The sequence below is a fragment of the Salvelinus sp. IW2-2015 genome, linkage group LG33 (genome assembly GCF_002910315.2).
Source record: "Salvelinus sp. IW2-2015 linkage group LG33, ASM291031v2, whole genome shotgun sequence".
NCBI lineage: Eukaryota > Metazoa > Chordata > Actinopteri > Salmoniformes > Salmonidae > Salvelinus > Salvelinus sp. IW2-2015.
The window spans coordinates 8,426,236-8,440,332 of NC_036872.1; the positions used below are offsets into that span (position 1 = coordinate 8,426,236).

The 14,097-nt window shown below is 41.8% G+C and overlaps 1 protein-coding gene across 1 annotated transcript in view; it reads left to right on the forward strand.

Annotated features, from left to right (window-relative positions):
• The first annotated feature begins 563 nt into the window (after nt 1-563).
• The window catches only part of fam222aa (family with sequence similarity 222 member Aa), an 86,514-nt gene continuing 72,980 nt past the window's right edge, over nt 564-14,097 (forward strand). The window contains exon 1 of the mRNA XM_023979043.2: nt 564-1,501. The gene's annotated coding sequence lies outside the window, so the exon portion shown is untranslated. The remainder of the gene's footprint in view (nt 1,502-14,097) is intronic.

Genomic DNA, 14,097 nt, shown 5'->3' on the forward strand with positions numbered 1-14,097 from the left:
TTTTTAATATGTGGTTTGGGTTGCTCTCTCCTATGTTGCCAGGCTATGCCTATTTAGTGTTCACAGCAGCAGGCTCTGGCATTTGTTTGAAAAATGGTGAAAACCATGAGACAGTTTGTTACATATATAGGCTAATTGTAATAAGAGTTTAAAGCACACAATAGGCCTACATTTACTGTATATGGCTTCTCCTTCGTAAATTAGGAGACCCTTATGAGGGCTTTATTATGCCTATAATAAAGAGAGAATGGTCAAGCCTTGTATTCCGTTTATTATAGGGGCTATAATAAACGGATTCACGTTTGTTATTTACAATGTGCAGTCTAGGCGCCTAGACTGAATCTCTGCATTCTAGGCAACTAGTCTACTAATTTCATTAAATTGGATAGATTTTCCGCGAATAAACAACGTGGTTTCAATAAAGACGCCTGGACGCTGACGGCGTCACCGTGGTAACAATCCTCAATTACCAATGATAGGCTAACCCGTGCAAACGTTTCAATTCCCTCAGTGCAATGATTGGTTGGTGGGCGGTCTGAAGAGCTGGGAGAGTCTGCATCGTTCCGGTTATTGTCAGTTTGGGCAGCTCGGCATACGGAGAGGACAGCATCTCGAAGCGCAGTGAGCTGCCTGAAACAGACTAACATTATCGATATCGCTTGGTATTTAGATGAAAGAGAGGAACAACGCAGAGGAATGTTTAGAGCTTGTTTTGTCACCTCAATTGGAAATCCGAGTCTGTAACCGGGAGGACAGAGGTTTCTGATAGGCTCTAGCCCAGACATCGCCAGAGAAAGTGTAAAAGACGAAAAGAGCTTCATCGCCCAGGATTTAATTGCACCTATTCATTTATTTCCAACAACTGCATTTGTTTCAAAGCCAAGCTTTGGAATCTGTACGGTTACTCGGTGCCATAGACTACGTTGAAACATTTTGTCTACTTGACAAATCCAGATTGATTAGACTAAATAGGCGAAACACTTTGCCTATAGCCTAAACTATATCAATTATTTTGGATTGACAATTCTGTTTTGTGACAAGGCTTTTTGGAGATATTATCCAGGAAACGAGGAGAAGAAAGAACACGAAAGCGGATAATTTTGACAGGCTACTTTGTTTCGGAGGGCGAAAGGTTGAGTATGCTATGCGTTAGGTGAAACCACCGTTTAACTGGAGAGATTGACACGCAACGCTCCTGGATTTGCCGATTTTAATACACCGTCGTCCAGTCCAGGAAACGAAACGTATCAGTTACAATATCGTTCCTTGACAGAAAGGGCAATTATCTTAACTATTGGGTTTTCCGGTTTGGAATCTGATTCACTCTACTGAAAAGGGCAGAATAAACTGTATTGCTGATCAACGACGAGTGGTTTTGTGGTTTTGGAGAGTGGGATGAAACGTTTTTGATTACTCTCTGGACGGCAACGCTCTGAAAGCAGACTGCTCAACGCCAGTTAACCTGCATGGGATTCTAGTCTGCAATACGAAACAATTTATGGTAAATATGTTCCCCTTTCTAACTAAATCTTCACCTGCCAAAACCATATCTGCCTAGTAATAAATTCATCGCTTGCGTAAATTTGGGATTTTGTTGCAGCCTAATGGCAGTTTGGGTCATTTGGCGACATGTCCGCATATCATAATTGATGGATGGAGTGAAGGACATCACAGTGTATAACAATTGATGGATAGTGTTGTAAGAAAATAGAATGAGGATGTAAAATGCTCGGTCTACGGTGCATAGATGTTGATAGGATTCTGGGATAGGATAGCTAGAAAACCTTTGTTTTCATGCATAGTCTAACCTACAATAAAGGAAGCGTTGTAAAATCGATGTCAGTTACTGAATGGCTTTAGGATCTGCTTTGATGTGTAGTATTTCATGGATTGGGAGCAATTAAGTATATTGCCGGGAAGTGGGCTATGCAAGCAAGGCACTGGCACAGTAGGCTCAGAATTAGGGTGTGAAATTCCTTTCTGTATGCCCCCATGCGTCATATAATTTTTAATCAGCCGTGGGTAAATATAGTTTCACCGGAAATTAATGATTTCCCCATAAGTGTAACTGGCGCTGCGTTTCTGTAAATAGTTCATGTCATACACTGATGTTGATCAGAGCTCTCCGATGTTCTCTTCCTCAAATGAAAGAGCATCACCAGTGAGTAATTCCTCAGAACTTTTTCAGTTGGTCCTTGTAACCTATGCCTAGTGTTACCGGTAGGCCTACCACTGTCCCATTCGATGTAGCTATTAAGTATAAACTATGCCAGAGTACATGTGCCTAAGAACAGTTTCCAAGACTAAATCCGCAGTTTGACTATCTCTAATCTAAAATGGGGAAATCGTCCGAATGTTTCAGATTAAAGCAATTGTTCATGAGAGGGCGTGCTAAACGATTTATTTTTTAGAACCGCTGTGCTGCGGTCATAGGTTTTGAAGCATGGCCGTGTAGGCTACTTTAGATTAGCACAGCGTGCTAAAGTCGTTTAACACAACTTTGAGTATACAATAGCTTTCCCACAAAGGGTTACCAAAGTATTAAATACATTTTGATAAATGTATTCATAGGCTACTATTTCATCCCTCAACAAAAATATAGGCCTAGTCCCGATACATCTATAGATGCTAGCCAAACCTGCTGGCCATTCATTCAATCAGTTAGCTAGGTTGTTTGAGATGGACCCATTTTTTGTTCTATATCCATGGATGCAGCCAGTCGTACTTTCTTAATGGCAACGCTCTTACAGTGGCTTGCGAAAGTGTTCACCCCCTTGGCATTTTTTCCTATTTTGTTCTCTTACAACCTGGAATAATTTTTTTTTTGGGGGGGTTTGTATCATTTGATTTACACAGCATGCCTACCACTTTGAAGAAGCCAAATATTTTTTCTTGTGAAAGTAAAAACAGAACTTGAGCGTGCATAACTATTCACCCCCCCCCCCCTCCCCAAAAAGCAATACTTTGTAGAGCCACCTTTTGCAGCAATTACAGCTGCAAGTCTCTTGGGGTATGTCTCTATAAACTTGGCACATCTAGCCACTGGGATTTTTGCCCATTTTTCAAGGCAAAACTGCTCCAGCTCCTTCAAGTTGGATGGGTTATGCTGGTGTACAGCAATATTTAAGTCATACCACAGATTTTCAATTGGATTGAGGTCTGGGCTTTGACTGGGCCATTCCAAGACAGTTAAATGTTTCCCCTTAAACCACTCAAGTGTTGCTTTAGCATTATGCTTAGGATCATTGTCCTGCTGGAAGGTGAACCTCTGTCCCAGTCTCAAGTCTCCCTCACTTTCCCTGTATTTAGCGCATCCATCATTCCTTTAATTCTGACCAGTTTCCCAGTCCTTGCCGATGAAAAACATCCCCAGAGCATGATACTGCCACCACCATGCTTCACTGTGGGGATGGTGTTCTCGGGGTGATGAGAGGTGTTGGGTTTGTGCCAAACATAGTGTTTTCCTTGATGGCAAAAAAGCTTAATTTTAGTCTCATCTGACCAGAGTACCTTCTTCCATATGTTTGGGGTGCACGTTTGGCGAACACAACGTGTTTGCTTATTTTTTTTCTTTAAGCAATGGCCACACTCTGGCCACTCTTCCGTAAAGCCCAGCTCTCTGGAGTCTATGGCTTAAAGTGGTCCTATGGACAGATACTCAAATCTTCGCTGTGGAGCTTTACAGCTCCTTCAGGGTTATCTTAGGTGTCTTTCTTGCTTCTCTGATTAATGCCCTCCTTGCCTGGTCTGTGGGTTTTGGTGGGCGGCTCACTCTTGGCAGGTTTGTTGTGGTGCCATATTCTTTCCATTTTTTAAATAATGGATGTAAGGGTGCTCTGTGGGATGTTCAAAGTTTCATTATTTTTTTTTTATAACCCAACCCTGATATGTACTTCTCCACAACTTTGGCCCACCTGTTTGGAGAGCTCATGCCTTGCTTAGTGGTGTGGCAGACACTGGGGCTTTTCAGAACAGGTGCATATATATATATACTGAGATCATGTGACACTTAGATTGCACACAGGTTGACTTTATTTAACTAATTATGTGACTTCTGAAGGTAATTGGTTGCACCAGATCTTATTTAGGGGCTTCATAGCAAATGGGGTGAATACATATGCACGCACCACTTTTCCGTTTTTTTTTTGTTGGATTATTTTTTAAACAAGTGATTTGTTTTCATTTCACCAATTTGGACTATTTTGTGTATGTCCATTACATGAAATCCAAATAAAAATCAATTTAAATTCGTTTGTAATGCAACAAAATAGGAAAAATGCCAAGGGGGATGAATATTTTTGCAAACTATCTAGCCAACTGCGGCCAACATAGTTATGTCAAACCGTGCAGCTAGAATAACAGCAAAGTAGCTGCATTTACTTTCGTTTGACCTGTTTTTCTATTGACACTTCTTTGTACATGGGTCATTTGAAAAGTTTTCAGACCCCTTGGCTTTTTCCACATTTTGTTACGTTACAGCCTTATTCTAAAATGTATTAATTAAAACTTAAGGCTAGGTGTTCCGCTAGCGGGACACCTGCCGACAACATCCGGTGAAATTGGAGGGTGCGCAATTCAAATAAATATTCGGAATGTTAAACATTCATGAACATACAAGTGTCTTATATCATTTAAAAGCTTAACTTCTTGTTAATCAAGCTGCCGTGTCAGATTCCAAAAAGGCTTTAGGGCGAAAGCATACCATGCGATTGTCTGAGGACGGTGCGCCACATCAACATATTTTTCAACCAGCACAGGCTTCACAAAATCACAAATGGCGATTTAAATAAATTACTTACCTTTGAAGATCTTCCTCTGTTTGCAATCCCAAGTGTTCCAGCTACAACATGAATGGTTGTTTTGTTTGATAAAATCCTTCTTTATATCCCAAAAAGTCTGTTTAGTTGGCGTCATTGATTTCAGTAATCCACTCGTTCAACATGCAGACAAAGGAGTCCCCAAAAAGCTACCGCTAAACTTCGTCCAAACAAGTCAAACGACATTTCTATTTAATCTTCAGGTACTCTAAAATGTAAATAAACTATAATATTTCATACGGAAAGTAGTATGTTCAATAGGAAAGGAAAATTCATAAGCGCGCGCCCTCTCCCTCGCACGCCGAAATACTGATTTTCTTCAGGTGGTCCCCTAACAAAAACTCAATACTTGTTCGTTTTTCAAAAAAGAATCCTGAAACCTTGAATAAAGAATGACATCTAGTGGAATCCATAGGATTTTCAATCTCGGAGGCGGATGTACATAGAAACAATAGGTTTCCATAATAAGAGCCTGGGAGCTAAAAATAAAATAATTCTGGTTGGATTTTCTTGGGATTTTCGCCTGCCATATCAATTCTGTTATAGTCTCAGACATTATTTTAAGTTTTAGAAACGTTAAACTGTTTTCTATCCAATGCTACCAATTATATGCTTATCCTGGCTTCTGGGCCTGAGTAACAAGCAGTTTACTTTGGGCACATCAGTCAGCAGAAATTAGACCTTAGCCCTTAACCTTCTTGTCAATCTACATACAATACCCCATAATGAAACAGGTAACCTAGTGTTTACAGCGTTGGGCCAGTAACTGAAAGGTCACCGAGCTGACAAGGTAAAAATCTGTCATTCTGCCCATGAACAAGGCAGTTAACCCACTGTTCCTAGGCCGCCATTGTAAGTAAGAACAAAATCTTAAATGACTTGCCTGGTTAAATAAAAATGAATGAATAAATAAAAGACAACGCGAAAATGGGGTTGTGGCAAATTTTTGCTAATTTTATTTAAAAATAAAACATACCTTATTTACATGAGTATTCACTCTTTTCTATGAGACTCGAAATTGAGCTCAGGTGCATCCTGTTTCCATTGAGCATCCTTGATATGTTTTTCCAACTTGATTGGACATGATTGGGAAAGGCACACACCTGTCTATATAAGGTCCCACAGTTGACAGTGCAAAAACCAAGCCCTGAGGTCGAATGAATTGCCCGCAGAGCTCCGAGAMAGGATTGTGTCGAGGCACAGATCTGGGGAAGGGTACCAAATTTTTTTTGCATCATTGAAGGTCCCCAAGAACACAGTGGTCTCCATCATTCTTAAATGGAAGTTGGAACCACCAAGAATCTTCCTAGAGTTGGCCACCTGGCCAAACTGCGCAATCGGGGGAGAAGGGCCTTGGTCAGGGTGGTAACCAAGAACCCGATGGTCACTCTAAAAGAGCTCCAGAGTTACTTTGTGGAGATGAGAACCTTTCAGAAGGACAACCATCTCTGCAGCACTCCACAAATCAGGACTTTACTGTAGAGTGGCCAGACGGAAGCCACTCCTCAGTAAAAAGCACATGACAGGCCGCTTGGAGTTTGTCAAAAGGCACCTAAAGGACTCTCAGACCATGAGAAACAAGATTGACAGATAGGGCAGCTCTGCTTCTAGCTCCTAAGCAACTTTGCAGTATTTTGTTTTTGTGTGTTATTTCTTACATTATGAGCCCAGGAAATGTTTTGTTTTATTGCAAAATAACTTTTGGATGTCAGAGCAGCGGTAACTCACCAGCATTATGACCGGGAATATGACTTTCCTGAATTGGATCCTTTGTTCGTAACCCCCCGGGCAATTGAACTGATTCCAGAGGCTGAGTCAAAACACCACCGGTGGAAAAGAGGTATTCGGAGTGGACTTTCTAGTCCGACTAAGGAGGTGCGCACACCATCCACCTCTTCTTAGTAAATTACTTGCTAATGTTCAGTCTCTGGATAATAAAGTAGATGAGCTCAGGGTGAGAATTTCCTTCCAGAGAGACATCAGGGATTGTAACATAATCTGTTCCAAGGAAACATGACTCTCCCAGGATATTCTGTCTTTGTCCATACAGCCAGCTGGGTTCTCACTATATCGCGCAGACAGGAATGAAGAACTCTCCGGGAAGAAGAAAGGCAGGGGTGTATGTTTCATGATTAACCACTCATGGTGTGATTGTGATAACATACAGAAGCTCAAGTCATTTTGTTCAGCCGACCTAGAATACCTCCCAAGAGAATTCTCTTTGGTTATAGTCACAGCCGTGTATATTACCCGTCAAGCTGATACCACAACGGCTCTCAAAGAACTCCCCTGGACTTCATGCAAACTGGAAACCACATATCCCGAGGCCGTATTTATTGTAGCTGGGGGATTTTAACAAAGCAAATTTGAGGAAAACGCTACTGAAGTCCTATCAACACATTGACTGTAGTACGTGCGCTGCTAAAACACTCGACCAGTGCTACTTCAACTTCCAGGATGCCTACAAGGCCCTCCCCCACCCTCCCTTCGGCAAATCTGATCACGGCTCCATTTTGCTCCTCCCTTCCTATAAGCAGAAACTCAAACAGGAAGTACCCGTGCTAAGGACTATTCAATGCTGGTCTGACCAATCGGAATCCACGCTTTAATATTGTTTTGATCACGCGGAATGGGATATGTTCCGGGTAGCCTCTGGGAATAACATTGACAAATACACAGATACGGTGACTGAGTTTATCAGGAAGTGTATAGGAGATGATGTACCCACTGACTATTAAAATCTACCCTAACCAGAAATCGTGGCTAGATGCCAGCATTCGTGCAGGACTGAAAGCCCGAACCACCGCATTTAACCATGGCAAGGTGAATGGGAAAATGGTAGAATACAAACAGTGTAGTTGTTCCCTCAGTAAGGCAATCAAACAGGCAAAACGTCAGTATAGATACAAAGTGGAGTTGCAAATCAACGGCTCAGACACACAAGACTCATGTGGCAGGGTCTACAGACAATCACGGACTACAAAGAGAAAACCAGCCACGTCGCGGACACCGACGTCTTGCTTCCGGACAAGCTAAACACCTTCGCCCGCTTTGAGGATAACAGTGCCACGACGCGTCCCATTACCAAGGACTGTGGGCACTCCTTCTCTGTGGGCTCCTTTTTTGTGGCTGACGTGAGTAAGACATTTAAGTGTGTTAACCCTCGCAAGGCTGCCAGCCCAGAAGGCGTCCTCAGAGCATGCGCAGACCAGCTGGCTGGATTGTTTACGGACATATTCAATCTCTCCCTATCCCAGTCTGCTGTACCCACTTGCTTCAAGATGTCCACCATTGTTCTTGTACCCAAGAAAGCAAAGTTAACTGAACTAAATCATTTTTGCCCCGTTGCACTCACTTCTGTCATCAGGAAGTGCTTTGAGGCTAGTTTAGGGATCATATCACCTCTACCTTACCTGTCACCCTAGACCCACTTCAATTTGCTTACCGCCCCAATAGGTCCACAGACGATGCAATTGCCAACGCTCTGCACACTACTCTATGCCATCTGGACAAGAGGAATACCTATAAGAATGCTGTTAATTGACTATAGCTCAGCATTCAACACCATAGTACCCTCCAAGCTCATCATTAAACTCGGGGCCCTGGGTCTGAACCCCGCCCTGTGCAACTGGGTCCTGGACTTCCTGACGGGCCACCCCCAGGTGGTGAAGGTAGGAAACAACACCTCCACTTTGCAGATCCTCAACACAGGGGCCCCACAAGGGTGCATGCTCAGCCCCCTCTTGTTCTCCCTGTTCACCCATGATGGTGTGGCCACGCACCCCTCCAACTCAATCATCAAGTTTGCAGACGACACAACAGTAGTAGGCCTGATTACCAAAAATGACGAGACAGCCTAGAGAGAGGAGGTGAGGGCCCTGGGTGTGTGGTGCACGGAAAATAACCTCTCACTCAATGTCGACAAAACAAAGGAGCTGATCTTGGACTTCAGGAAACAGCAGAGGGAGCACGCCCCTATCCACATCGTCGGGACCGCAGTGGAGCAGTTGGAAAGCTTCAAGTTCCTCGGTGTACACATCACTGACGATCTGAAATGGTCCACCCAGACAGTGTGGTGAAGGCGCAACAGAGCCTCTTCAACCTCAGGATGGTGAAAAAATTTGACTTGGCACCTAAAACCTTCAAACTTTTACAGATTCACAATAGAGAGCCTCCGGTCGGGCTGTATCACCGCCTGGTATGGCAACTGCACCGCCCGCAACCGTAGGGCTCTCCAGAGGGTGGTGCGGTCTGCCCAACGTGTCACTGGGGGCAAACTACCTGCCCTCCAGGACACCTACAGCACACGATGTCACAGGAAGGACAAATGGATAATCAAGGACAACAACCACCCGAGCCACTGCCTGTTCACCCCGCTATCATCTAGAAGGTGAGGTCAGTACAGGTGCATCAAAGCGGGGACCGAGAGACTGAAAACAGCTTCCTATCTATAGGCCATCAGACCGTTAAATAGCCATCACTAGGCGGCTTCCACCCAGTTACGTAACCCTGCACCTTAGAGGCTGCTGCCCCATATACATAGACTTAATCACTGATCACTTTAATAATGTTTACATATTTTTGCTTTTACTCATCTCATGTATATACTGTATTCTATTCTACTGTATTTTAGTCTATGCCACTCCAACATCGCTCATCCTAATATATATATATATATATTCCTTAATTCCGTTCTTTTAATTTTAGGTTGTGTGTATTGTTAGATATTATTGCACTGTTGGAGCTAGAAACACAAGTATTTCTAAATGTGTATGTGACAAATTTGATTTGAACTCATTGGCCTGAATGCCAAGCGTCACGTCTGGAGGTAACCTGGCACCATTCCGATGGTGAATTATGGTGGTGGCAGGGATTGGGAGACTAGTCAGGATAAAGGGAAAGAGGAACGGAGCAGAGTACAGAGAGATCCTTGACGAAAACCTGCTCCAGAGTGCTCAGGACCTCAGACTGGGGTGAAGGTTCACCTTCCAACAGGAAAACGACCCTAAGCACACAGCCAAGACACTGCAGGAGTGGCTTCGGGACAAGTCTCTGAATGTCCTTGAGTGGCCCAGCCAGAGCCCGGACTTGAACCCGATCGAACATCTCTGGAGAGACCTGAAAATAGCTGTACAGCAACACTCCCCATCCAACCTGACAGAGCTTAACTGGATCGGCAGAGAAGAATGTGAGAAACTCCCCTAATACAGGTGTGCCAAGCTTGGTAGCTTCATACTCAAGAAGGCTCGAGGCTGTAATCCTTGCCAAAGGTGCTTCAAAGTACGGAGTAAATGGTCTGAATACTTTCCGAATTATGCCGATTCATAATTTCAACTAGCTGAGAAAAGATGACAGTCTTGTCCTGACACGTACATTCTCAGCAGGACAGTGGAGATCGAATTTCAATATTGGAACAATGTTGCAAAATGTTTGTCAGGATGTTTGTTGTCTGTAATGTTTCTACAAACCACCGTTGTTGCGACAGTCTCGCGTCTAACAGCCGTGTCCATATTTCCTCGACACCAGCTTCTCTGGCATTATTTAAGTAATAATGCCTGTGTTTTGGAGGATATATTGACACGGGTGTTAGACCCGTTCATACAATATGTTACCAACACATTGACATTTTCGTAAATGTTATTTTGATGAATTTATTCATACTATTTCATCCTTTTTAATGCTCTAATTACGTTGGTAACCAGTTTATAACAGCAATAATGCACCTTGGGGGTTTGCGGTATATGGCCATGAACAGCCCTTAGCTGTGGTATGTTGGCCATATACCACACCCCCTTGTGCCTTACTGCTTAATTAGAACGTGTTGTAAACAGCATGTGCTGACAGGAAACATTTATATTATATTTTTTTATCTGTTTAGGATTTAACATGGGGACCATTAGGGCGCACACGCACACACACCAGAGGCGGCTGGTGGGAGGAGCTATAGGAGGACAGGTTGATTGCAATGTTTGGAATTGAATCAATGGAATGGAATCAAATGCGTTGTTTCCATGTGTTTGGTTCCATTTCAGCCATTACAATGGACACACAAACCCTAATTTAAGCAAATAGTTTTTTTTTCCCAATGTGGAAATCCTGAAGTTTGTGGCTAGCTAATACGCCTGGATAATCCATTTATTCATAGACCACTTCAGGCCTTAGATACTTTAAGCAATCTCTGCATTGTTTCAGTGGCTGGATAGTGGAGAAGCCTTCAGTTGAGCAGAGTGAAGCTTTTCCCTTCCCTCGCTTGCTCATTGATAATCTAACATGGGGCCCCTCTACATCCAGGGCCAGGCTCCTAGAGTCACCAGCCCTGTGCGGCACCTGCTATAGCATAGCACGGCGCCTGTTTGCTACTATTGAATAAAACATTGGGTGATGTATGAGGCCGAGGCTTCACCTGAGGGGGCAGAGCCGCCTCATTTACTTCCTCCACTCGGCGTCTACGACCCGCTGAGCAAATTGTGTTCATATTAGCGCTGCGGCTGCTCTTCACCGAAAACAAATAGTCTCCCCAGCATAATCCTTACCTTAACTCAACATGATGGTTGGGGATGGTAGCTGGGGAGGATGGGGCTAGCTACTGGTGCTAGAAGGACAGCCTAATATGTAGGCTAGGTCAGTGATTTACCTCCTGGATTTTGTTTTGGCTCTTTAAAAAAAACTAAATATCATGACTCTTACTGGCTCTGAAGGCTGAAAATAAACATGGTGGCCTTAAAGTGTTTACTTAGGAATTGGGATTTTGATACTAAGTATCCTGACATATTTTATTCAAAAATAAATATCCCAGCTGATTGTTTTTACTGTAGTAATCTCATTCACAGGATTCTAAACCCATAAAGAAAATAACTAAAGCAAGGTTTCTATTGTAATTTTTTAAAATTTTTATAAATTCAATTAATCCTTAATTGAAACCATAACAAAGAAATCTCCCTGCCCCTGTTGGGCTAAAATGCTGAGGGATTGGCCTGGAGAAATGTAACCACTCTCAAAATCAGACAGCACTATGGATTAATGCACTGGCCATCAATGGTATTAAATGTATAGTTTGAACCATGTTTTGAGGCTGTACAGTGTTTTGTTTACATTTCAGAGTAAAACATTTTTGGTTCTGATGGGGTACAACAGTTAAACTAAGCGGTTGAGGCATTTCTATTCTTCAAGTATGAATTGGCATACAGTGTCTTCAGAAAGTATTCACATTCCTTGACTCTAACAGAATAAAATGTGTGTTACAGCCAGAATTTAAAATTGATTAAATTAATACCCCATAATGTCAGTGTTTAGCGTGATTTTTTTTTTCTCTACCCCACACACACAATTATCTGTAAGATCCCTCAAAAATATTGTAGTTGCTCCACAATACTAACCTAATTGACAGTGAAAATAATGAAAGACATATTCCAAAACATGCATCATGTTTGAAACAAGGCACTAAAGTAATACTTCAAAAAATGTAGCAAAGCAATTCACTATTTGTCCTAAATACAAAGTGTTATGTTTGGGGCAAATCCAATGCAACACTTTACTGGGCATCACTTTCCACCGTTTCAAGCATAGTGGTGGCTGCACCATGTTATGGGTATGCTTGTAATTGACTGGGGAATTTTTCAGGATAAAAAAATACATGGAATGGAGCGAAGCACAGGCAAAATCCTAGAGGAATACTTGGTTCAGTCTGCTTCCACCAGACACTGGGAGATGAATTCACCTTTCAGCAGGACTATAACCTAAAACACAAGGCGATTTACACAAAGACTCACAGCTGTAATCGCTGCCAAAGGTTATTCTGCAATGTATAGACTTAGGAGTGTGAATACTTATCTAAATGAGATATTTATGTATTTAATTTAATTTAATTTTATTATGGGGTGTTCTGTGTAGATGGGTGAGGGGGAAAAAATATGTATTTTTTTTCAGGCTGTAGTCGAGGGCTATGAATACTTTCTGAAGGCACTGTATATCGTTAATTTATACAGTAAGTACAAAAAGGCATGTATGAACCTAAATATTCTAGCTGTGGTCGAATGATCAAAGCACTCTAGTGGTCTCACGAGTGGAATGTTATTCATATTTTTCATAATGAATCAACATTTATTTTTTAAACTCAGAACATCCGGTGTTTCTATGTCAAATTGTTTTGTTATATTTCAGTCTTCTGTAATGTATATAAAGTGTAATATTGGGATGCAAACTCAAACTTTTTAATACATTTTAGCTATATATCTGACATGGTACAGGTGTCTTCTATTTTTTTTAAGCCCATAACCATGTGTTTGAGGTGTATACTTTTGTTTCCGCGTAGATTTGTTTTAAGATTACCCAGAAACCCTCTGTGTGACCCTGATTTAGCCAATTGCAGTGAAAGGTTAAGATGGTTCCATCCTAGGTAAACTCAACACTACGTTGGGTAAGTGCAATAAGACTAGCCTATCTTTCAAAGTCCATCTTTGTTTAGATTAATTGCCTTCCCAAAACCATCTAAAAAGCAGAACAAACCTGATGCCGTTGGCTGAACTTTCAACAAGTATCCTTCTTAATGTGCACAGAATATTGGTTGAAGGACAGATTACATTTTGGCAAGATATTAAAACAGAAGTTATACTAAGCAATTCCAAGCACTATTTCAATTTCCAACACTGAAATATTATTTGGATTTGATTGATAGCATTGGCGTGAATGCACTCTACTCCTTGCTTATTAACTGTAGTCATGTGGGAATTAGTAAGGTTTGCTCATGAATATCTTTATAATAGCTAAACTTTAATTTCCTGTTCTATGTATTCATCTTTTTTATATCCCACTATGGTTTGATTGTCTAAATGCAGACCCGGAGGCAACAAAACCCAACTAGCACAGTGTGTGCAGTGCCACTGCAAACATACCTTGTATGATATTTTTTAAATCCTCTGCTTTGGTTTATCTTCAATATAAAATAAGCTTACTGTGCCAACGTAATTATTTGTGATATATTTACAGCAACGCAATAGCACATTTGTTTTCCAGATAGAGGTGTTTGATTTATTCTGTATAGGCTATAATTTGTATATGAAAGTATAGGGAAGGATCACTGCTTTTCATATCTTCATCTTGAGGCACAGCTTCCACAACCACTGACAATATTAAGTTGCTTCTTTCTTTCCAGGAAATACATTTAGGCAAAAAATGTAATGTGACACATGGGCATTTGGGAGTTAGGTCCATGAACCTTCTCTCTCAAGGGCGTCCAAACGGCATCTCATTAGATATTGATCAAAGAGTTCCTCATGCAGGG